The sequence below is a fragment of the Scyliorhinus canicula genome, chromosome 11, assembly GCF_902713615.1.
Source record: "Scyliorhinus canicula chromosome 11, sScyCan1.1, whole genome shotgun sequence".
NCBI classification, from domain to species: Eukaryota; Metazoa; Chordata; class Chondrichthyes; order Carcharhiniformes; family Scyliorhinidae; genus Scyliorhinus; species Scyliorhinus canicula.
In genome coordinates this window covers 68,079,246-68,104,640 of record NC_052156.1, presented here as the reverse complement: position 1 = coordinate 68,104,640, position 25,395 = coordinate 68,079,246, and the positions used below count along the sequence as shown (strand labels likewise).

The following is a 25,395-nucleotide window of genomic DNA, read 5'->3' as shown; positions in this document are numbered from 1 at the left end:
ATGTCTTCTGTGGTGGAAGTTATGGCTGGAACTTGGTGGGTCAATCCAGACATGACCACAGTGGTAATGGGTAGGGGTAGGATTCTGGCCAAGGTGCAGTGGAGAAATGGAAAGCAATGTGAAACGGGTGGCTTTCAAATTAGTTTGCTATATATCTGACCCTCCTGTCCTTCATTGAATATCTTCCACTTTCATTTTGCAAGCAACCCTCCTACTGTGCCAAATGCTTTGTCACAACCACCATGTGATATACCCTGACTGATCTGATCACCTGTTCTGTACCTTGCTCCTTGTGCCCGTCTCATGTTCACAAACCCCTTTCCCAATGCTGACGCTGGGGAATCAGCCGACAATCTCAGATTCTGGGATCACCTCATCGTGTTCCTCTTAGCCCACCTTCCTCACTGACTTAACATATTTTGTGTCATTTAATACATTCAAATAACTCTGAGTCATGCTCTTTTTAAGATTAGGTCAACATAGGAGTGGCTGTATTTATTATGCAAGATAATAAAAGGATCTTTTGAATCACTTTATGCAAAGGAATGGCAGAGCAGTTGGGTGATTGTTGTACAAAGTATATAATTGCTATTGATTGTAGATTCCATTCCCATTTTCTAAAGGGGTCCCACAGAAATTATGACTTAATTAAATTGCCTTTTGTGTCACTTTTGGAAGTCATACGTCTGCAAAGGGTTCCTTTGAAGATTACTTGGCACATACATAAAGTCGCCCCTGAGATTCCCTGTTCACCATTGCTGTGGTAGGTTGTAAAATTGAGACAACTCTTGTTTGATGCTGTGAATTCTATCTTTCTGGTCAATGTGAGTTACGATTATCAGATTACTTGCAATAACATTTACAAATGAACTATGGAAGCATCCTTTTTATCCATCGTGTGAAGATCTGTGTGTAATGGGATTGTGTTTTGGATGGTGTACATGCACTGATATTCTGTAACACAAAGTCGTGAGGAAGATATTTTTATTATCTTGTTTTGTTTTTGTAGTCACTTAGGGATTGGTGCCATTAAAAAGTAGAATTGGCAGCAAAAACGTCAAATAACCCATACAGCTAATTGTAGTTTCACCTGTATATTTCTATTGTCTTCAAATGAACAACGGCTTGCATTTACTCGGTGCCTTTGAAGTCTCCAAGAACAGTTGGAGGAGTGAAATGTTTGAAGATCCTCTTTGGGGTCATGGTTCAGGTTTATTTGAAGATACAAAGCCACAAATCATTTAAAGTCTGTATTATTTGAACAAACTAAGTTAGTGACTGAAAATGCTTTGTTTTTTTTTAAAGGGAAGGGAATAACTTAAAAAAGAATCAATTTTAAAGGAACATTTGATGTGCAGCTGGTGCTAAAAGTAACATTTTCAGAGCATCGTATTGACCACAAGTACAATTTGAAGTCATACTTCAACATCTTTTCCCACCGTGTAACTTTTGTTATATTTGCTGACAGTCAAATAAAGTGAGTGCAAAATACGCTTTGAAATATGGCATTTATTCCAGTGAGCAAACATTTATAAGAAAGGATTTCAAACAGGTTCAATTGCTGAGCCATTCTTTGTGTTACACAACGAATAGCATTGAAGGAAAATTAAAATGAACATCACTGGATACAGCATGGCCGTGCTCTTGATGAAACAGGGATATGATGCTCCGAATATCAGCAGCAAACATGCCACCTTGTTGAAGAACAGTCTGGTCTCATTCCCTCCGCAGCGACATGACTTCTATCCCTCTCAATCACTGATGCCAGCCACTTGAGAGTTTGTGTGTGCATGCCTCCTTCCAGCCTTCAAACAGAACATTAAAGCTTTTTCCCTGCCAGCTGCACAACAGTGTTATTGTTGTGTTTTGTTTTTATCTCCTCTGTTTCCTGAGTCATTATGCTGCTGAAATAAATTGAGTTTGGTCATCAGAAAGATGGCTAACAGTCAATTTTTTCCCTCCATTTCTTTCTCTTAAACCCTGCCGTTGGGATTCTCCATTTTGCCGGCATCCCGGGGAGTTTCACGAAGGCATGGGGCTGCCCCACAATGGGAAAGTTCTCCAGTGCAGCGGGACAGAGAAACCCTCTTGTTCCCACATTTCCTTTTCTTTTTCCCAATAGTGTGTTATTATCATCACTCACTCACCATTAATGCAGAGGAGTAAGGGAGGGAGTGGGTCGAAAGGAAGAGAGTTTTCAAACTAATTGGGGCCACTCCGCAATCGGCAAAGGGCAGCCGCCCCCCCCCCCCCCCTTCCCCTTCCCCCCACGAAAAGTGACCCCCTCCCTTCCTTCCCTCCCTTTAATCACTTGAGGTTAAAAAAAACAGGTCTCCTGCTTGCATTCTGCTTCCAATGGCACGGGCAGCTTATTATCAGGATTTGTTAACTTCGTAACAAGCCTAATTTACCCTTCATTGGTCATTTAAACATGGTGGGTTGGTGACAAAATCAGCAGCACACTCACTTTCCGTTTGATGAAGGTGAGCTCAGGGATGGCCGGGAAGATAGAGAGATGGGTTACCACCCTTTTTATGGGCTGCCCCTATTTTCCGTTCCTACGTAACTGCGACTCCCACTCACCACCACCCCCCCCAACCCTCTCCACGGGAAACATACCCGCTGGGGGCACATAGAATTCGGCTCATTTTTGGACTTGGATGGTGTTATAGAGGTGGAGAAAGGTGGCTTTTGTGATGCAGAACATATGGGTCAGGGAACTCTGCTTGGGTGAAAACACATGCAGAAGTTGTGAACAATCAGCTTCAGTCAGAAGCCACCACAGAATGGGGGATGTTGTGAAAGTATTGTATTTGTAGTAAAGGTGAAGAGGTGGCTCATAGTCCATAGAAACATAGAATACCTGCAATGCAGAAGTCCATCGAATCCACACCAATCCTCTGAAAGAGCACCCTACCTAGGCCCACTCCCCTACCCTATCCCCATAATCGCACCTAACCTGCACATCGTCGCACACTGAGGGCAAAATTTGCATGGCCAATCCACCTAACTGGCACATGTTTGCACTCACAGGGCTGGATTCTGTGATCCCCAAACCGCATGCACCTTGGTGGCCTTCCGTTCACTGGCCTCTTGACTGTATCTTCTTGTTCTTGTCAATGGGAGTTTGTATTGTAACCACCCGACACTGGCAGGAACCCCACAGGCAGAGGTGCACTACCAGCAGGAAAAGTGAATCGCAACAACCAGAGAATTCCAGCCACAGTATTTCACTCGAGGCAATAGTGACTCATCCAGAACTGGAGGACTGATAAGAAAGTTGCTAACAGAAACATTGGTGGGATTGAGAGACATAGGATAGGGTTCCCCGACCTGCTCTGCCTCCCCCTTCCTCCTCCCCCCCCCCCCCCCCCCCCCCCCCCCCAAACCCAGTGTGTTTTACACCGGCAGAGACGATCACCAATGGTCGCCTGTGGGATTTCCAGTCTCCCTGATGTCTATGGCATTTTGTGTGGCTCGCCCAACCCACTGACAGGGAAGCCACCACAGGAGTTGGGGGGGGGGGGTGCAGTGGGGTCACCTTCGGTGGGACCAGAAGATCCCATTGGCGGGAAGGGCTGGAAAATCCTGCCAGTAGTGGCGAGCTAGATTTATGTACCATCTACAGGAATGTAGAACCTGGCTGGAATTCTCTGGTCATCGCGATTATCTTTTCCCACTGATAGCGCACCTCCGCCCGCTAGTTTCTTGGCGACGTGGGGTGTGTAGATTGGGAAATCCCATCGACAAGCAGCGGGTAAAAAGAATGGCATACCGCCAGGAAACACACGGCTGGCGGAATGTAGAATCGCCCCCAGCATTAATTTAATGTTGCTAAGTGGCAGCATGTAAATGGGAAGGAGTTGGGGGCTGAAGACTGAGCCTTGGGGGATTCTAGAGCAAATGACATGGAAGTGAGAGGCAATCCTCCCACTATGATTGGATACTTACGAGTGGATGTTTTCCACTCAGCTGGAAAATGGAGAGAAGGCACTGAAAGAAGATAGCATGATTGACCATGTCAAATGCTGCAGAGAGGTCAAGAAGGACCAGTGGAGATAGTGTACTATAGTCACAGACACGTAGGATGTTATTTGATTTGGTCTGTTGTTCCAGAGTAGTGTGGCGCTGGGGGTTGGGGGCACACAACTAATTTTCTTCATTTCCAACAAATATAGTTGAGTGTCTTGCCAAATATTGAAAAAATTCCATTCAGTTAACCCAAAATACGCTTTGACTGACAACTCAAAGGTTAATCTTGCACACTACACCCATCTGTAACGTCTGCCCAATTGCAGATTCTTAGCCTGTGTGGCAACACCCATTTTCCAACATAAAGTGAGTTCATTCATACGGAAATGTTTACTTCTCACTCAGAAGAATGAAACACGATTGTAGAGCTTAGTTCAACTTTCAAATGGATTTTACATTGGTGGAACTATAAATTGCAACACATCTTGAGAGGAGATGAATGGCAGGAGGAAGACAATCTCAGTCTGTGTGAATTTCCTGGTCTTTTTATCTGGTTGCGTACAGATAGAGGAAAATTGATTTTACAGCAGTCTTAAGGTAAATATTTATTAAGTATACCTTGCATTGTTAAATATCTATTCTTGGCTGGCGTATCTGCTTTATCCATGTTTATGCAGAGGCTTCAGTGCAATAATCAAGGTCATCACTATTAGCTTTTACTGCTTGAAGGTATGTAGTAATGACCAAACACTCATTGTGGTGCCTGGGCAGGCCCACATTTGAATTGCTTTGATATGTATGTCACTGTTTTCCTTTGCTTTATTCCACACATTTCACTAATTTCCCCATAGGTTCACCAATCACCTCATGTCAAAAACCTCTGGCTTCACAAGAAATATCCCCCCTCAGTGACCCTCTAGTAGGCTGCTAAGAGAAATAAAGCCCACCCAACCTATTTTCCGTGTCGTAAACCATCAGTGTCTCCCACACCCATTGTGCTTGAGAATAGAAACTCGGGGAAATGCAGTAAACTAACCTGCATCGCATCACCACCTCATGTTAAACGAGTATTGCTAATCCAAAACTTGAAAAGGGGATTTCTTAAGGAGAGCCTGCTTCGAGTCACAATTCAGTTTTGCAAAATACATTAGTTGTGTTCACATGATCTGCAACATTTTTCTGTTACCTTCAACATATTTGATCAGGGCAGCACTGTGGCACAGTGGGTTAGCACTGCGGCCTCACGGCGCCGAGGTCCCAGGTTCAATCCTGGCTCTGGGTCACTGTCCGTGTGGAGTTTGCACATTCTCCCCGTGTTTGCGTGGGTCTCACTCCCATAACCCCAAAGATGTGCAAGCTAGGTGGATAGGTCACGCTAAATTGCCCCTTAATTGGAAAAAATGAATTGGATACTCTAAATTTAAAATAAAACCATATTTGATCTGTTGAAGCATTTTAACAAGTCACATGGGAAATTTAGTCTTTTCAACAACATTTCTAAAATGGTGAACAAAACATTTCCAATTAAGGGGCAATTTAGCATGGCCAATCCACCGACTCTGCACATCTTTGTGAGGATGAGACCCACGCAGACCCAGGCAGACACGGCGGGTATGTGTAAACTTCACATGGACAGTGACTGAGCGGGATCGAATCCAGGTCCGCGGCATCGTGAGGCAGCACTGCTAACCACTGTGCCACCGTGCCACCCTAACATTTCCAAAATTTGTTTTAAAAATAAATTTACCAAGTTAAGTTTTACATCATATCTGTTCAACGTTGGAAAACAAAGTAAAAATGCTACATAACATAATTTGTGCAACAAGTGGAATAGAATGCAAGATTACCCAATTCTAGATGAGTTAAAATCTTCAGAACGTTTAAAATTAGCCTTCTGAAGTGGTGTTAAACAACAAGACGAAGAATTTCCTTTTTCTGTTCCAAGAATTTCAAATTGATTCTGCATGGGAGCGGCAGAATGGTGGGTTGGCTAGATATTTGCTTTTGGTGCTCTAAGAAATATTTGCGATAGTTGTCGGTGACGCATGAAATGTACGAGAATTTTCATGTTCATTCAGATTTTATCAAATGAGGCTTGTATATAACCTGCAGTTTGAGGGTGTTGAAATTGCTTGATAAGAATTTGCAGGCATATCATTCTAAATATCTGTTAGCTGCTTACAATTCCAATTATGATGAAGGACATGGCACGAAAACATTACGTATACTCGCTTTGTCTTATTGGGGAATGGTTTAATAAGAGCTGTCGGAGATTTCATGACTCAGTAAAGGAAAGAAGCACACAGCAGAGTACATTTTGTATGAAGGACTGAAACTTCTGATTATAGTGTGGTTGCTGCAAAAGCCTATAATTTGTTAAACCCCATACATAACTGGAAACAGAAAAATTAATAGTTGGGTAGCTTCACTTACATAGGGACGTTCCACAGCTTGAGGCAGTTCAAGCTGCAACAACAGTACATTTGGCATCATAAACAAGTGCATACTGTGCCTTCCACTTGTGCTGTGCTTCTCTTTGTGTTACCCGGCATTCCCACGAGTGCATTTCCATTATAGGAGTTCAACTGTTAAATCTTGCCCATAAACAGCTTTGCTTTGAAAAAGGTTAAATTCAAGCATTTTCTTTCAGCTGACATGGTGATTGCTGCTTTTGCATAACTGAAGGTTATAAAAATCAGGAACCTTTGTGACAAATCCATTCCAGAAATGAAACTTTTTGAGTTAAAACAGTTTGCAACATTTAAAGTGTATTAAAATAGTACACCAGCAAAACCTTTATTTCCCAAACTTTATAGCTAATGTCAACATTTCCACATGCGTGTGTTTGTAACAGAGCTGTTCTATTGAATGGGATGTTTCGTTAAACCCTTCTGTTAAAACATCTTGCTTGCTGACATGCTATGGAGCTGGAATAACAAGTTGAACATATTTTGTAATTGAAAGGATTTTAAAACTTTTGGATTAATTTCATTCATGCATGCGTTGCACTCATTGTCACAAACAGGAGGCACACATTTCACAGTAGAGCAGACCTAAATGCTGAAATTGACTCAAAACGTAAATTCTGTTCTCTCTCTCCACATGTGCTGCTGGACCTTCTGAGTTTTTGCAGAATTTTCTACATGTTTTAATGCTGAAACCAATTCAGTTTTAACTAGGACAGCCTGCGTTAACTGGTCACTGCAAATCACTCACTTCTGACCTCTGCTGATCAGATAATACAATTATGTGGAAATGCCAATGTTGGGTGGGGTGAGCACAGTAAGAAGTCTTACAACACCATGTTAAAGTCAAACAGGTTTATTTTGAATCACTAGCTTTCGGAGCACTGTTCCTTCCTCCTTCTTCACCTGAGGAAGGAGCAGTGATCCGAAAACAGTGATGAAGTCGGAAAATAATATCTGTCTGGTTTGCAGTAAATGTGATTTTACCCAAGTTGTTTGTGTATAACAGGCAGCACCATGAAGCATTTGCAGCCTCATTTAAAATCCACTTCTACAGTCGGGGACATTGAATTCTGTATCTATTGGATTGTAACAACCATGTGCACAGCAGAGGTGGATTTTAAATGAGGCCGCACATGCTCAATAATAGGCTGGGATTCTCTGTTCCCCATTGTTAAGACCGGGAATCTCGGAGAATCTTGCGTTGGCCCAAAAATGGGATCAACCATTAACAGGCTGGAAGCCTGAATCTCCACCTCCCCATTATGTTCCATCACCCATCCCCAGCCGACAGGCACACGGGCGTCATTTGGTGCAAGTATTTACAAACAGGGTCCTGGCGCCATGGCCTTTGAGGGGGAACCTTTTTCAATGACTTTGGGCTTGCTGGGGGGTGTATGGGACCAACTTGGTGGCAAGGATGTGGACTTGCGGTGTCCCCCTCGGGATCGGGGTGTGGTGCCCGAACCCCCATTACTGCTGTAAAAGACAAAAACTCACCGCTTAAGTATTACTTACAGGCTCCTGACTGTTTAAAAGGTTGACTGCTGCCAGTATCCTGGAAATCCTCTGAGGTCTCCTGGTCATGTAGATATCCACCTACCTTACCCATCTGGAAACCCTCATGTATCAGCAGTCTAGTCAAGGGGATGGGCACAGCCATGCTCAATCGCCAGACCACCAGGTGTTGGGACACCTCATTGGACTCCTTAGATGCAGAGCTCCACAGCAGAGGAAACTGGGAATTAACAAAGCTGGCCCCAAACAAAAGGATGCATGCACCATTGGCTGCTGGAACCCTCCCTTGCACAGTGTTCCTCTCCTCTCACAGTAACAGCCTGATTCATGAGACAATCTGCCAACCCACTCCTCAGGATCAGGCAATTTCTCCAGGGACTGCCTATATTCTTGTTGATTCCCAGCCATTGTCGTGCTCTTCTTCTACATTTCTCAATGCCTTGATGTCCTTCGTGGATTTGTGCGGGAATGTCTTGTCTAAGACATGATGGAATTACAATGTTCAATAGAAAGTTGTCTATTGTTGTCAGGTCCTCTCTGATGTTGCGAAAGTTTGCACATTTCCCTTTAGGCCAGTCAGTAAATAGATATTGTATCACTTGCTGAAGTGTCGTATCTTGTAGAGTTTCTGCCTTGGTTATTTGTAGTTTGGCATCTGTGACAGGTAGCATTGTTGTGATGAAATTGACTTGTGCTTCAATACTGAGTACAAGGTCAACAACTTTGTTATCCTCGTGCATTGTGGCTCTGGATAACATATCTGCAAGCATTACATTTTTTCCTGGTGTATATATGAATTCAAAGTCATATCGACACAGCTTCAGCATCATGCGTTGAAGTCTCGGCGACATGTCATTTAGATCTTTCTTGATTATATTGACCAGCGGCTGGTAACCTCTCTCTACGAAGAAGTGTGGCAGTCCATAGACATAGTAGTGAAATTTGGTGATGCTTGTCAAGAGATCTGGGCACACTTTTTCAATTTGAGCATATTTTGCTCAGTTTGCGACATGGAGCGAGATGCATATGCAACAGGCTTCCACAAATTTTAGTTTGCTGTTTGTAGCAGAACTGCACCGATACCACTTTGACTTGCATCTGTTGATATTTTGGTGACTCGAGTTGAGTCGACGAATGCTAGAACTGGTGCAGTGATTAATGATGACTTAAGATCTTGCTTCATGTTGTGGAGTTCAGATGAATGCAACATTTTTCTTTATCAGGTTTCTTAATTCAGTTGTCCTACTTGATAAGTTCGGAATGAATTTCCCCATAAAGTTGACAACCCCGAGCATTCCCGATAGGGCTTTCTTGTCCTTTGGTGTTGGTTTTTGACCAACAGCTTAGACTTTTGATTGGTCAGGTTGCACTCCATCTTTTGAGGGGACATCTCCCCAAAATGTTAGTTTTTGAATGCCAAATTGGCATTTTCCTTTGAGTCCATAGGAGTCAATTCTGGTGTAAATATTGAGTAGTCTCTCACAGTGTTCTTCCTGTGTATTGGACTCTATGATGGCATTGTCCACATACACGCATACACCTGGAATGCCTTCAATGATTGTCTCCATGGCAATATTTCAGAAGCTGAAATGATGCCAAAGGGCAGTCTATTAAAACAATATCGACTATAAGGAGTGTTGAAAGTGTAGAGTTGTTTCCTCTTCTCATTCAGACATAGTTGCCAAAATCCCTGAGACGCATCAAGATTGGTGAAAATTTGGCAATGGCCATTTCTGCTGTAATTTCTTCACATTTTGGAATCTGATTATGTTCCCTTTTTATATTATCATTTAAGTCCTTGGGGTCTATACAGATTCTTAGGTCGCCATTTGGATCTTTAACTTTTGATATGTTGCCATTCTGCTGCATCCTATCTAGTTCTTCATTCAGTCGTTCTATCAGAGGTGCTGGTACTCATCTGGGAGCATGAATGACTGGTTCAGTATTCTCTTTGAGCTAGATTCTGTAGGTAAATGGTTATGTCCCCCAATAGCAACCTTTTGTTGGTATTTATTTGCCCTTGTAGTCTGTTAATCTACAATGTGTCTTTTTATATATCGGACGGGTTGCTACTTTGCCCAAATCCGATTCTGTTATCAGATTAGCGTGTGCGCCAGTAACCAATTTAAACTGTACCTCTAATCCATTTATGATCAGTGTTTCTATCCAATCTTTATTTCTATTGGATAGTTGCCTGATTGGTTTATCAGCAGTATCGTTTCCATTTGTTTCAGTGATTGCTTCTATTATGAAATTGTCCAGTGAAGTAGGCATACTGAGATCAATTTTTGATTTGAAAATTTTTTCTTCTCCTTCCTTGTTTTGTAGTGTTAACTTTTTTATGCTGTTGAAATGCCTTTTAAATTGATTCTGGTTTGTTGTGTTAAAGGGAGCAGGCTCATAGACTGGGAGTGTTGTCATACTAGGCAGTCTCACCATGTGGCTCCTGTGATCTGTCACTTCTCGGTGAAGCCAGATGCCTGTGAGACGCCCAAGAGTCCGATGCATCCTGAACTGTCCCTCCTCCAACCATCACAGGCTAATGCCAGTCCCAGAACAACCCGTGGGGCAACAGTGAGAGGCAGATCGGATTGGTGGTGAAAACGTGTTTTTACAGATATAGAGTATTTCCTCCTTACTCACTATGTTCATCTAATCCGTCCATTTTTCTGATCTTCCATGGTCTCCCGCTCCTTCTAGGTGTTCCCCCAGATTGCACATCATGAGTTGACGCGGCCTACTGCTTGTCTAGCTCTCTGCCCTGTGATGCCCTTGGCAACTATCCTCGAGGGGTCTGGGCCTGGATGGGCCCAGCCGACGTTTGAGTGTAATAGATGATGACATGCCACTCTGTTCTGCCCACTGCCAATTAGATGCACAAGTGTCGGGAGGAGGATATTCAGAAGGGCTGCATTGTTCCAACAGCTCCCCTGCGGGAGACCCCGTGATGGTCCTCATCTCTTCCTCCTCCCTTGGGTGCTCGCTTCCCTCGGGCTTTTCCATTGAACAGACGGGCAGCCGGAGTGAACGTCAGAGGCTTCAATGTCATTTGGAGCTACTAATGCTGGAGGTTTGTGTTCGTCTGAACCATGGTGTCGATGCTCTCAGCCATCATTTTCTGTGACTTGGACATGTCCCTCAGCGAGTGAACCATGTCCCTCATTGACTTGATCATGTCCCTCTGTGGTTGTATAATGTCCTACTGTGACTGGCTGAGGTCAGTCAGTGCCCAGCCAGTGTTCTCTATGACCTCAACCATGAGCCTTTGCGAGTGGGCCAAGCTTTGGCACGTGTAGCAATGTCCATCTGTGCCTTGGTCAGATCCGCCTGTGGCTGGGCCCTCCTGTCCTGTGCCTCAGCCATGCAGAGTGTGCCCCAAGACATGAACTTCTTGACACATGGCCTTGACTTCTTGCCCCAGGCCTTCGACCATTGTTGCCACCCTTTCAATGTTGACCTGGGTGCAACACATTGTTGGCACCATCTACTTTGCCTGAGGCAATTGGACTTCTGTTGTACTTGCAGATTCTGGAATGTTGCTGATACCTTCTCCTGTAGATTCTGGCTCTGAATCTGCCTTTTCCAGAGGTGTAGCATTTGTATTGGGGGCAGCTGTTCCCTGAGATTGGGCAGCCCTCCGACTATTCAGTCCCTCAGGAGTCCCTGCCTCTAACTCATGTGTTAGAACATGTGTGCAGTGCTCACCAGGAGCCTGACCTCTAACATTTCCCACTGATGTGATAGCCTCTGACCTGGTGGATGGTGCTGGTGAAAACACTGTCTTCCCCAGAGGTCTGATCTGGGGGTGTTCTGATGGTCTGCAGGGTGTTCTGATGACCCAGCCTCGTCTGATGGGGATCCTCGAAGACAAAGGACATGGGGTTAGCTCTTGGGAAGGACATGGCTGCGGGAGATGAAAGACTCACTTGAGGTAGGACATGTGAATAAAGTTGCATTGGACTCTCACTTATTTAACACCTGCTGAACTCCATGTCAGGTACAGCTTGCACTTTGAACACCTAGGGGCTGGTTTAGCACAGGGTTTAGCAAATCGCTGGCTTTGAAAGCAGACCAAGGCAGGCCAGCAGCACGGTTGAATTCCCGTACCAGCCTCCCTGAACAGGCGCCGGAATGTGGCGACTAGGGGCTTTTCATAGTAACTTCATTTGAAGCCTACTTGTGACAACAAGCGATTTTCATTTCATTTTTCATTTCCTCCCTAAATTCCATGACCCTTACTTCAAAGGGGGTGTGGACCCGTATCTTGGACAGGCCTTTGCCCATCGCCTAATACTCCCATTTTATGGCTTGTTTTATCTTTGGGGACCCAGAAATGACACAGTGAGACACCGGCACGCCACCGGGGGTGGGGGGAGGGGTGCAGTTTCCAGCTGGTGGCATATGTGGACAAGACGCCTGGCCAAAAAGGGCAGGTGTTGGGTGTTTCTGGAGGGTGGATTGTGAGGGACATGCTGGTAGATCAAGTGTTACTGGCACATAAGAGTTTGATGACAGATGTCAGGGTTCAAGGACAGGAGTGATACCAGGGTCACACAGCTGGTTATTCACCGGAGATTCTCAAAGGAGGTCATTCATCTTCTGCCAGCCCTCTTGATGACTTGGGTGGGGTTATTATCACAATGCTTGCTGAAACTTGGAATATTAGGATGTGTTCTTTGAGGCAGCAAAAGCAGAGAATATACAAGGAATGGAGAAAGGAAGTGAGTTATTTTAACCCTCAAGTATTAGGTCGGGCAACAAAATAGTTTCAAAGCCAACATGCCTCATACCCAGCCGCTTCTGGTTTTAATGAGGCTATGTGCCTCCACTTCAAACCTACCCCCAACCTTGCTCACCTCCTCCGCCACTGGCCATGGTCCACTCCACCTGGCCCCAGGTTCGATTCCCGGCTGGGTCACTGTCTGTGCGGAGTCTGCACGTCCTCCCCGTGTGTGCGTGGGTTTCCTCCAGGTGCTCTGGTTTCCTCCCACAGTCCAAAGATGTGTGGGTTAGGTGGATTGGCCATGCTAAATTGCCTGTAGTGTCCTAAAAAAGTAAGGTTGGGGGGGGGGTTGTTGGGTTACGGGTATAGGGTGGATACGTGGGTTTGAGTAGGGTGATCATTGCTCGGCACAACATCGAGGGCTGAAGGGCCTGTTCTGTGCTGTACTATTCTATGTTCTATGTTCTATGATCTCCCCGAACGACTGGTCAATCCAAGCTCTCCACCCAGGTTTTCTGGTGTCCCTTCCATCCAATCTCCAGCCATTCTGATCTCCCTCCTCCCCCACCTTTTCTGATGTCCATGGTCCCTTCCCAATCTCCCTCCTCTGCCAATCCACTTTAAATCATACCTTAGTAGGACTTCCTGTGGACAATATTTAGGATTAGGTTGACAAGTGACAAGTAAAATTCATGCCACACAAATACCAGGCAATGACCATCTCCAATAAGAGATGATCAAACCATCGCCCTTGACATTCAATGGCATTACCATCGCTGAATCCCTCATAATCAACATCCTGAGGGCTACCATTGATCAGAAACTGAACTGGACTAGCCATATTAATACTGTGGCTACCAGAGCAGGCCAAAGGCTCAGAATCTGACAGCGAGTAACTCACTTCCTCACCCCCCAAAGCCTGTCCACCACCTACAAGGCACAAGTCAGGAGCGTGATGGAATACTCCCCATTTGCCTCGATGAGTGTAACTCCAACAACACTCGAGAAGCTCGACACCATCCAGGACAAAGTAGCTGCCTTGATTTGCACCCCTTCCACAAACATTCACTCCTTCCACCACCGACGCACAGTAGCAGCAGTTTGTACCATCTACAAGATGCACTGTAGGGACTCACCAAGCACCCTCCAAACCCACGACCACTATCATCTGGAAGGACAGAGACAGCAGATACATGGGAACACACCACCTGAAAGTTCTCCTCCAAGGTACTCACCACCTTGACTTGGAAATATTTTGCTGTTCATTCACTGTTGCTGGGCAAAACCTTTGAACTCTCCCCCAATAGAACAGTGTGTATACCTACACCACATGTACTGCAGAGGTTCAACAAGGAGACTCAGTACCACCTTCTTAAGGGCAATTAAGGATGGGCAACAAATGCTGGCCGAGCCAGTATAGCCCACATTCCATAAAAATTAATTTAAAAAAGGGAATTAAAGGTTATCAGAGGTAGAATGTGAATGTGGAACACAATGTAAACAGATCAGCCATGAACATATTGATTAGTGAAATAGGCTTCATAGACTGACTGACCGACTTCGCCTATTTCATATGTTTGTATGAACCAAACTATTTGAACCTGACATTATATTTGTCCCTCAATTGAGATTCCTACCACATGTCTGCACCAAAACAGAGACCTCCTATTTCCACCTCCATTACTTTGTCCAAAATTAATCTTGGCTCACCTTATTGGCTGCTGACACCTTCATCCACACCTTTGTTAACTCTAGACTTGGTTCTTTCCAACCACTCCAAATCATCTCCCACATCTATCCTCTGCAAACATGAGACTATTCAAAACATTGCTGCATGTCTCCTAACTTGCATCAAGTCTCGCTCACCCGTTCCCACTAGCTTCTGGACAAGCAACACTTCTATTTTAAAATTTTAACTCTTGCTTTCAAATCTCTGCATTGCCTCCTTATTTCTGTAATCTCCCTCATCCACCCAAGCAGCCTCCCTCAATCTCTGCATTGCCTCCCTATTTCTGTAATCTCCCTCATCCACCCACGCAGCCTCCCTCAATCTCTGCATTGCCTCCCTATTTCTGTAATCTCCCTCATCCACCCAAGCAGCCTCCCTCAATCTCTGTATTGCCTCCCTATTTCTGTAATCTCCCTCATCCACCCAAGCAGCCTCCCTCAATCTCTGCATTGCCTCCCTATTTCTGTAATCTCCCTCATCCACCCAAGCAGCCTCCCTCAATCTCTGCATTGCCTCCCTATTTCTGTAATCTCCCTCATCCACCCAAGCAGCCTCCCTCAATCTCTGCATTGCCTCCCTATTTCTGTAATCTCCCTCATCCACCCACGCAGCCTCCCTCAATCTCTGCATTGCCTCCCTATTTCTGTAATCTCCCTCATCCACCCAAGCAGCCTCCCTCAATCTCTGCATTGCCTCCCTATTTCTGTAATCTCCCTCATCCACCCAAGCAGCCTCCCTCAATCTCTGGATTGCACCTATTCTGACCTCTTGAGCATTCACTATTTTAATCATGTCAACATTGGCAGTCATTCCTTTAGGTTCTAAGCTCTGGATATCCCTCCCCACAATGCTCTGCTTTCCTTCTTCTCTTTCCTCCTCCAGGGAAATCACCAACGCCATAATGGCGTTGACACCGGTTTGGCGCTGATTTCCGATTCTCCAAACCCCCCAACACAAAAGAACCGCGGCGCACACAGCGCGGCCCGGAGAATCGCGTGAGGTGTCCCGACGGCGAATTCTCCGAGGCCGTAAAGATTCTGCGCCCTGGATGGGCCGAAATCCGAACGACATGTTTCTAACCACGTATAAAAATTCATGAAGCTGGCGTGCTGGCTGCTGCAGCAGCGGGAGGAGGTAGGGGTTGGCGTGGGGGGACTGCAGGCTCCAGAAAGGGACACTGCAGTGGCTGCTACGGGGTTGGGGGGGGGAGGGTTTGGGGTGGCCTGCCTGGGTCAGGAGAGGGTCGGGGAAGTGGGTGGGGAAAGGCTGAGTGGCCGCGGATCCCCGCCATGGATGCCAGCCCCTCCCCGGCCACCCCACCCAACCGGCGGCACCCACTGGGGGGGAAGATACAGGTCCACACCCACGTGGCCGGTGCCGCTGCCCTGCTCGCAGCCCTGTGGCAGCGTGAACGCATGCGGCTCAGAGAGGAGGCGGAGGTCACAGCAGAGGAGCGGGCCGCAGAGGGGCAGGTACCAGCTGCTCAGGCTGGAGGGCCGCCTGCCCGACAGACCATGGAAGAGGAGGAGATGGAACGAGATGAGGAGGAGCAACAGGATGAGGACGAGGAGGAGGAGGGGGAGGAAGAGGTGGTGCCAAGGAGGTGCCCGATGAGACGCCATGTGTACCTCGTCGCATGTCCTTTCAGGAACTCCAGGATCGGGCATGCAGGAGGAGACTGCGGATGAGTTGGGAAACCGTCGCTCATATCTGCCACATGATGGCACACCTGGCACTGCGTGGGACTGGGGTGGAAAACCCGCCACTGGTGGCCATCAAGGTGACGGTAACCCTGAACATCTATGTAACGGGCGTTCCAGTTGCTGAGTGGGGACCTGTGCGGCATTTCGCTGGCATCGGTGCACAGGTGCATCCGCGCCGTCATGGATGCCCTGTTTGCCCTGGCGGACCATTACATCAGTTGCCTGTGGACCGCGAACCACCCAGATGCCCAGGCAGCGGGATTCACTGCTGTCGCCAGGATGCCCACGGTCCGGGGGTCATCGATGGGGTGCACATCGCCCTGCGGCCTCCAGTGGGTAACAGGCCGATGTTCATGAACAGGAAGGGGTACCATTCCAGGAATGTTCATGTTTTCGGTGACCACCAGATGAAGATCCTGCACATCTACGCCCAGTACCCATACAGTGTTCATGACTAGTTTATCCTGTCACAAATATTCATACCTGGCATGTTCAAGGGATTCCCCCGGCTTCAGGGCTGGTTGCTGGGTGACAGGGGTTACCTGTTGCAGCTGTGGATGATGATGCCTACACGGAGGCCACAGAGCGACACGGAAAACCGCTACAATGAGGCCCATTGTGCGACGCGACCAGGGGTGTGGTGGAGAGGTGCTTTGTGGTCCTGAAGGTGCGCTTCAGGTGCCTGGATCGCTCTGGCGGGGTCCTCCCTCTGGGGCTGTGCCACCTCCCTCTGAGACTGCGCCATCTCCCTCTGGGTGTGTGCGATGCCGGCCAGCACCTGGGCAAGGGCGCAAATGCTCTCAGTCATGGCCTGCTGAGACTGGGCCACACTGAGGAGCTCCGCTGCAATCTGTAGCTGGCTCAGGCACATGGCTGCCTGTGAGTGTGCAGCCATGTCCTGGGCCACGGCCCCCGCCTGCACAGATAGCCCCAGGCCTAGCATAACCTGACCCATGTCCGACACTGTCACCCCCATAGACTCAACCGTGGATGCCACCTGTATGGTTTAAGCCTGGGTGGCACGCATGCCTGGCACCACTCCCTGCTCCTGAAAGAGGTTGGACTCCTCCACCTGCGTCTGCAGGTGCTGGAAGCCGGCCGTCAATCCCTTGTCTGGTCCATGGGTTGCTGACTTCATCTGGTCTATGGGTGGGAGTGGATATTCCAGGACCCCTGGATCCATCTGGGCAGCAGCTGGTTGCTGGGGCTGGTCTGCCCTCCGACCGTCCGGCCCCTCGGCTGCTGCTACCCCCACCTGCTGTACCGGAGCGGCTGTGTGGTGCGTGCCCCAGGAGCCTCCTCACTAAAGATCCCAACCAAGGTGATAGTCCCTGAGATGGTGGAGGGTATAGGAGATAGCAGTGGCGGGAAGTCTATGTCATCATTGGACTCGAGGTCCGGGGTCTCCAGGGTCATGTTGTGCTGTGTGTTGGTTTCCTGTCGTTATGTTCCCTGTGTCCGTCCCCTGTGTGCTGGTCCCCTGTGTCGCTGTGTCCTCTGTGTCTGTCCCGGGTGTGTTGATGTCCTGTGTCGTTGTGTTCTGGCTCGTATTGGGCAGAGGGCTGTTGTGATGGCTGCCCTCCCCGTCGATGCTTACGTCCCTGGGGGGCACCGGCCTGGAACTGGCTGGGGGGCGCCGGATGGGCCGGAGCCATCATCGGCTGGCCCTGTAAGACACAAGACAGCATGTATGGTTAGACAGATGGACGGGAGTGAGGTATTATGTGATGAGGGGATGGGGTAAGGGGGTAGAGTGAGGGGGTGGGGGGGTTGAGGGGATGCGATGAGGAGGTAGGGTGAGGGGGTGAGGTGAGGGGGTGGGGATTGGCACACATGTGTTGTGATGGGCCGCAACCAGGCAAGGTGGTCTCACCTGGTGGTGTGCCTCCGATCTCGGCCTCAGCAACCTCCCACTCCTCGGGTCCGCCAACGACGTCCAGTACCCTCTGCTCGGCACGGCGAGGGGACACAGTTCTGGCGCTCCCCCTCCTGTTTTCTCCTGCTCCCTGCGGTAAAGTGTGGACTTCCCCTCCGGGGGTGGGGGGGGGGACACAAGCAGCCAACAGTGTAAGACGGTCCGACTCATGCAGCCCAACGGTTGGGTCTATGCTGGCAACAGTGCACAGTGCGCCCGCCATTGCGGCTGGTATGGGTGGGTGCAACCATGTGGGTCAGGGCGGCGTGGCACCCTGGGGGGGGCCATCGCATATGTGTGTTGGGTAGGGGGTGTTGGTGCCAGGGGCGCAGTGCTGGGTACTTACCCTGGCTGTCCTGAATATGTCGTGCAGCTGCTTCCTACACTGGTCACCTGGCCTGGCCACAGGCCCGACTGCGCCGAACGATGGTGCCTGTTGTCCTGTGGCCGGGCCTGTGGTACAATACCAGCTTCCTCTGCTTCACTGCATCCAGGAGGGTGTCCAGTTCGCCATCTCTGAACCTTGGTACTGATTGTCTGCCGGCCATCTTGCCTGCAACGCTGTATGTGGGGGGAGTATGGTTTTTAGTTGCTGCGGCGTCGCGTCAATGACGCAATCCGCGTATCAGCGGCCGATTGGGCGCCTCACGTTGCGCCCGTGCTGGTCCCTTGTGGGGCCGCTGAATCGATGTACCTGGGGGCCTAATGCCGCCATCGTAAAACGCAACGGTTTTTACGACGGCGTCAACACTTAGCCCCATTATTGGGGAATCCCATCCCACGTCTTGGTAAATTTTGGGGCCCATGAGTGTCATAGAACACTGAAATTACCGTATATACTCGCGTATCCTGCGATCTCGCGTATCATGCAACCCCTAAATTTTCATCCCCAAAACATGATTTTATCATATATCTTATGTATCATGCGAGTCACTTTTTTGAGATACCAGATGACACTAGGCTAGGCTTTCCGCCGTAAACAACTGAATGAGAAACAGCTGTTTTGCTGTTTCTAATCATGATAATAAACAGTTACCTAACACGTAACAAGTACCGTAACACATAACAACGATCGAATACATTCTACCCTTAGCCACTATGGAGAAAAGATCTGCGAAGAAATATACTGCCAAATTGAAGCTGCAAGTTGTTGCTGAAGCGGAACAAAGCAACAACGTTAAAGCTGCAAAGCTGTTTGGTGTCGGAGAAAGCTGTGTCCGAAACTGGAGAAAACAAAAAGAAAAATTTGTGTTAAGAAGAAAAACAAAAATTGCACAGAAACTCCCAAAAGATAGATGGAGATTTGATTGTTAAAGCATTTAAAAAATGTGGAATAGCAAATGCTTTGGATGGAAGTGAAGATGATGCTTTATTCGAAGATGCAGGAGAAGAGGATGAAAATATTGAAGACCTGGAAGATGATCAGTATGACGACTGCCTCGATGAAGAAGAATTCCAAGCTTTATTTGATGATGACACTGATAACAATGAAAGCGAATTTGAAGGATTTTAGTTTACCTGTAATAGTTTGTTTTAATAGTGTTTTTATTTTATTAAATGTTAATTAACCTACATATGTATTCCTGTTTTATATTTCATTATGTCCAAAAATAAATATAATAGTTTCATTAACTACTGGGTACTATTTGACTTACCGTAAATGGATACGGTCTGCTTAACAGCCTAACAGCCTAATCTTGGCACTTCACACCCGCAAATTTTGTATCTCGCGTATCATGCGACCCCTCCCAATTTAGGTTACAATTTAGGTTTTCAAAAGTCGCATGATACGCGAGTATATACGGGTCTGTCAGAATTTAATCCTAGCCTTTGGTTGAGAAAAGCTGTTGCTCAAAACTTCCTCGTATAGGCCAAAAATCCAACAATTGTTTTGTTGGTAAAGTTGATTGTAGCAATTATAATTTAGTCCAGTATTACTGTCTCATTTGCGTAAATAATCTAGCTCCATAGGCATGCTTTCACTTCCTTTTCAATGAAATGTGACCTGATTTATCCCATCTGGGATAGCATGTTGTGAGCAAACAGCATTCATTTTCATTCATCACGTTGGCTTTTCTCTCTACTTCTCACCAGAAGACAGTTAATCTCAGCCAAGTCAAGCGGTTTTACACTGAAATATTGAGCAGGCTTTACTTGCAGATGGTATTATTTAGAGCAGTGAGAAGCAAAAGTTGATTATGATAACATACTTTGCAATAAGCTGTAATTGCGGGCTAATTCATTAAAGGATAAAATGAAAAAAGAACTGGAGATCTTTTAAAGTGTATTTTATTGCAGGGATAAAACAAATAGTTTTGAGTGACTAACAGTTGTGTGTTTCGTGGCTGAATTTTGAACAGCAGTGAAGATGGCACTAGAGATGGATGTGCCTGTAATTGCCACCACCAGTGACATGTTCCCTACTTGGGGCCATTTTGAAACATCCAAGATGTGGGTGGGGGCACATGCTTACTGAAGCCACTGTGCAGATGTTGACAGGAATTTTCCAGTTGTCTGTGAGCCCTTCCCCAGTTGAGGCTAAATCACAGCCAATGAATGTAATGATATGTAGAATATCATTTGTGTATAATTTAACAACTAAACTGTAATTAAAGGCAGGTTCCATATGCATAGATTGAGATTCTAGCATCCGACCACAGGTGGTGTGGTGACAGGAGTAGGTCACTGGAAGACAGGCCACATGGAGACAGGAAGTAATCTCCTGGACAGCTCACAGAGACAGAATCTGGGTAACAAGTACAGAGTACAGTCGCATATCGAGCAGCTCCTGAATCAATAGTTATTTGTAATTATCCATAATATCCAACTGTGATCTTGCACAATAGAAACCGTTTAGTGATTTAGTTAATTAATAAACAGTTTTGTTCATTTACAAAGCCGTATGTTCTCTGATCACTTCAACGACAAAAACCTCGCCATCCATGCATACAGAGAACATTACAATGAACGGAGGCAACCATCCATCCCGTTAACAGATCAGGGGCCTCAGGCTCCATCTTTTCTTTTTAACCTCTGTTCATGGCCACTGGCCGCCCAGTGAAGGGGTTTTCCCTCCATGATGATAAGTGGTAGCCTTGACCTCGTTATATTTTTGAGCTGTTGGAATGTTCTCGGAGGGTGCCTTCATCTTGAGGTGCTCCTTTCTCTCTCCTACATTGGCAGCAATGCCTTTGATGGTGGAGATATCAGTGTTGATATTAGAGGGCCTCTTATTAGCTCAGCTTGAGGACTGTGCTTGCCTTCCTTAATTGGATGGCAACCGTGCACCTGATCTGCCCTTCAAAAAAAACATGCCGGGTGTTGTGTGCCGATGTGACGCGAGTTCAGGGGAAATGGAACCAAATTCAAGACCTCAACCCCATAATGAAGTTTCAGCCCATAGTCTATGTGCGATTTTAGAGATGTATTCAGACAAAGCTGCAATGTCGCTTTTATGTAATTCTGCGGCCAAATGAAATAAGCTGAACGATACTGTTGTTGCTCTGTTTACTTGCTATAAATATAGTGGTCAATATGGTCACCTTCCTTAATCCTAATTATGTTTACTTTCAGAGTCGCCAGGTATCTCTCAATACCGCCACAAGGTTCAAACCGATCAAAGAGCCAATTCACCAGTTCGTTAGTTCAAAGTCAATACTATTTATTTACACACACAGTAAGATGCACTCATGCACAACAGTACTACAAACTAAACTATCTCTAACGCTAATGCCTATACTTAACTTCAGGTGCCCACTTAGTCAGATTAACAATGGCCGTTGTTCGGATCTGAGGCTGTTGGGTTTGAAGAGATAACAGGAGTACAGCTAAAGGCGTCCATCTGGTAGCGAGAGTTGACCATGAACTTACTTGCTTCTGGCGATGCTGGTGGAAGGGTCTCTCCACTTGAGAGCCAAATCCAAGAGAGCTGAATCTTTGTCGGGGGTTCCTTCTTATACCTGGAGGGGCTTTGCGTGCTTTTAGGCGGGCATTAAACTTGGCCCCAATTAATTGGGCAGCTTCTTGATCATTGCCATTGATCTAAACCAATAAAGGGGTGGGTGCCCTGATGACTGGGCGTGTCCGAGGTGGCCGTTGGCCTTGCTTTGTTTGTGTCTTTCGGTTGGGGTACTGGCGCTAGGATGTCTGCGACAGTATCAACTATCTGAGCGTTAGTTCTTTGTTCCTCGGAGATGGGCCATTAATATGCTGATCGACCCAGAGTTTCGATTCCGTCTGGTGACTGCTTCCTAAATATACATTCAGGCTCTGTGCCTGCTTGTTGTTTAGTATTGTCCACATTTCCCTATATTCTCTGTAAGCGTCTATTTTGTATTCTGAAAGTGGCCATCCCAGATGGCTACACTGGGCAGGTTTGAATCACGCACTTCGATGCTTCAGCATTGATCTAAAATTGCGTCAATGTATAGAATTCTCAGCAGTGAATTCTTATGAGATTAGAAGGTGAAAACATTTGTTTTAAACTAACTAAAAAAGCAGATATAACTGGGCAACTGTGCAAATAGAAACCAACAACTGTTTTGTGAGGCACTAACTCTTTGTAATGACAATGTTATTGATGCGCCAGTGCTTCTGTCACTGGCATGATAGTCAACAAATTGGCTCTTAAATAATGAATAGCACTCATTTGAAGTACTGGCAGTTTAAAGTACTTATGTTAAATGAAGAAACAAAATAAATCAGACATAAACAAAATATTCCAGTTAGGGGGCAGCAGGGTAGCATGGTGGTTAGCATAAATGCTTCACAGCTCCAGGGTCCCAGGTTCGATTCCCGGCTGGGTCACTGTCTGTGTGGAGTCTGCACGTCCTCCCCCTGTGTGCGTGGGTTTCCTCCGGGTGCTCCGGTTTCCTCCCACAGTCCAAAGATGTGCGGGTTAGGTGGATTGGCCATGCTAAATTGCCCGTAGTGTCCTAATAAAAGTAAGGTTAAGGGGGGGTTGTTGGGTTACGGGTATAGGGTGGATACGTGGGTTTGAGTAGGGTGATCATGGCTCGGCACAACATTGAGGGCCGAAGGGCCTGTTCTGTGCTGTACTGTTCTATGTTCTATGTTAACACAGTTGTATGCTGAGAAAGTAGTGTACATTCCGGGAGGGTGTATATTTTGACCTTGCAAGTTTTCAAATTGTATTTTGTGCTGCCATTTTAGTATGTGGTGAAAAGCAACTTTGTTCCATCCTCAAAAATGTTAGTTTAAAGCCCTATGAAAAAGTGACAGAAAAATGCAATGTGGGTGGCAGCTTTCAATTATTTTTGAAAATTGTACATAATTGGTGAAATGTCAAATCAATCATTTTAACCTAATCTGCACCTCTGAATCTGAGCTCTATATAAATGTGTGTGCGATGCATAAGACACGAAGTTCAGTTCAATTACCTCGCTAAGTGAAATGTGACAGGAGAAGATTGTGCTTTGCTTCAAGTTGTAAAATATGTATTATGTTTGCTCCTATGATTTTTAATTGAATATAAAATAGTTTAAACTGGGCCTGAGCGAACGGGCCTCGTCACATCCGCCTCATGACATCTGACGAGATCTTGCGAGATGTCGCGATCTGGATCTTGCCCTCACGAAGCAGGATCCAGATTTGCATATTTCAGTGAGCACTTAGGCTCACTTCCACTCACATTCTGTGCCCGGTTCTCCCAAGGCTTGGGATCAAATGCCCCCACATTGGAGACCTTGCCAATGCGCCATTTAGCACTGGTCTCTTCGGAGGCTCCTGGGTGGTTGGGCTTTGGGCAGGGTGGTACACTGGCACTCCCACTGGCACCTGGGATCCTTGGCGCTGCCAACTTAGCACCTTGGCAAAATCACCCAGGCACTCCACCTTGGAATTGCCAGACTACCCAGGTGGCGCTGCCAGGCTGACATGGGCTGGCATGTGCTATGCCAGTTGTCAAGCTAACAGTGACAAGGTTTCTGGGTACCAAGTTGGCTCTGCCAGGGATCGGGCCCAGTGGTACACTTCGCTTATGAGGTGGGGTTCCAAGGACACCCTAACAGGTAAGTTGGGGTGTTTGGGGGGGGGGGGGGGGTTCGGAGGTTGCTGTGGGGAGTGGGGGAAGATCCAAGGAGTGGGATGACATTTAAAAATAGCACATCAAAGTCTTCCCGCACTGGCGAGCTGAGATCATGAGTGCAGGAATTTAATGTCAGTACGGCCTCTGTGGAGCGTTTCTCACCGAGGCCAAAAAATAAGTTCCGTTTGATAGCGAAGTCGTTCACGGCACCGTAACACCCCACTAAACGTGTCCAAAACGGGACTCTTGTTTTTCTTCCCGTTAAATCGCACCCACTATCTTTAAGGAACTTAGGCATTTGGTAACACTGGGAGTCAATCATAGAGGCAAAATGAGCTTTGAGATGCATTCTGGAGTTTAATATCACAGGAAGGATGCTTTTAGCCAAGAGGAATTCTTAGAGTACTGGACTGGTTTTTGGGATCTTGAGTCACTGCAAAGCAGCTGAAAAATTAAATATGAAGCGACTACGGATTTATGGAAGAAATAAGAAAGTGCTTTTTAATGCTTTTTGAAAGCATTTACACCTGCTATATTTTTATCGGTAATTTGTGTAATGGGCCAATGTTTAGAAAACTCCAAAGTATATCATGGAGTTTATCTGACCTACAACTGTTTATTAATTTTGGTTTTGGGGAGCACCTTTCAGTGTTATTCCACAGAGGACTGAAGCACTTTTAATCAGAAACAAAATTTATTGTATGAATTTAGTTAACATTTTTATAAACACACACTGTAAGCATTTTTATCAACTATAAACTTAAATGCCCCACACAGCTACAGTACTCTATATATAACCTTTAATGAATCTCCCCCTTACACTGTTTCAATTTAATAACAACATCCCATAAACCAAAAACCCCTTTTACCAAAACAGTAGGTCACTGTAATTATTGGTTTTCTTCCTTGGAATGACTCTTTAAAATTGAAAATAGAGTGAGAGGCCAAAATACTTTCCTTTCAGATCCTACAGCAGCCAAATGTGAAAACGAAAGTAAAACTCAGAGCAACAGCAGCTTCGAACTCAAAAACAAAAGTAAAACTCAGAGCCACAGCCCAGCTCCATCCACACCATGACATTACTGAAGCCATGTGATAAGACAAAACATTTCTTAAAGGGACACTCCCATGACACTTGATTGTCCAATGCCCATAAAATAAAATGTAAAATTACATATTTCGTAATAATATGATTAAATTTATTCATTGAATGACCATATTTGCCTTTTACACCTGCATTTTTTTAAATCTCAAGCTCCAACCTCAAAGCTACTGTTTTTATTGCATATTTTACCTAAAAGAAAAGGATTTAAATTACTGTAAT

The 25,395-nt window shown here is 46.2% G+C and overlaps 1 protein-coding gene and 1 long non-coding RNA gene across 11 annotated transcripts in view; one reads left to right on the top strand and one right to left on the bottom strand.

The window, feature by feature from the left end:
* The window catches only part of chl1b (cell adhesion molecule L1-like b), a 1,165,941-nt gene that overhangs the window by 346,636 nt on the left and 793,910 nt on the right, over positions 1-25,395 (top strand). The window lies entirely within an intron of this gene.
* LOC119973118 lies at positions 1,497-5,862 on the bottom strand. Its single transcript, XR_005462238.1, has 2 exons — positions 5,820-5,862; positions 1,497-1,904 (listed from the first exon to the last, which is right to left on the bottom strand). It is a non-coding gene; the product is annotated as an uncharacterized LOC119973118 (long non-coding RNA).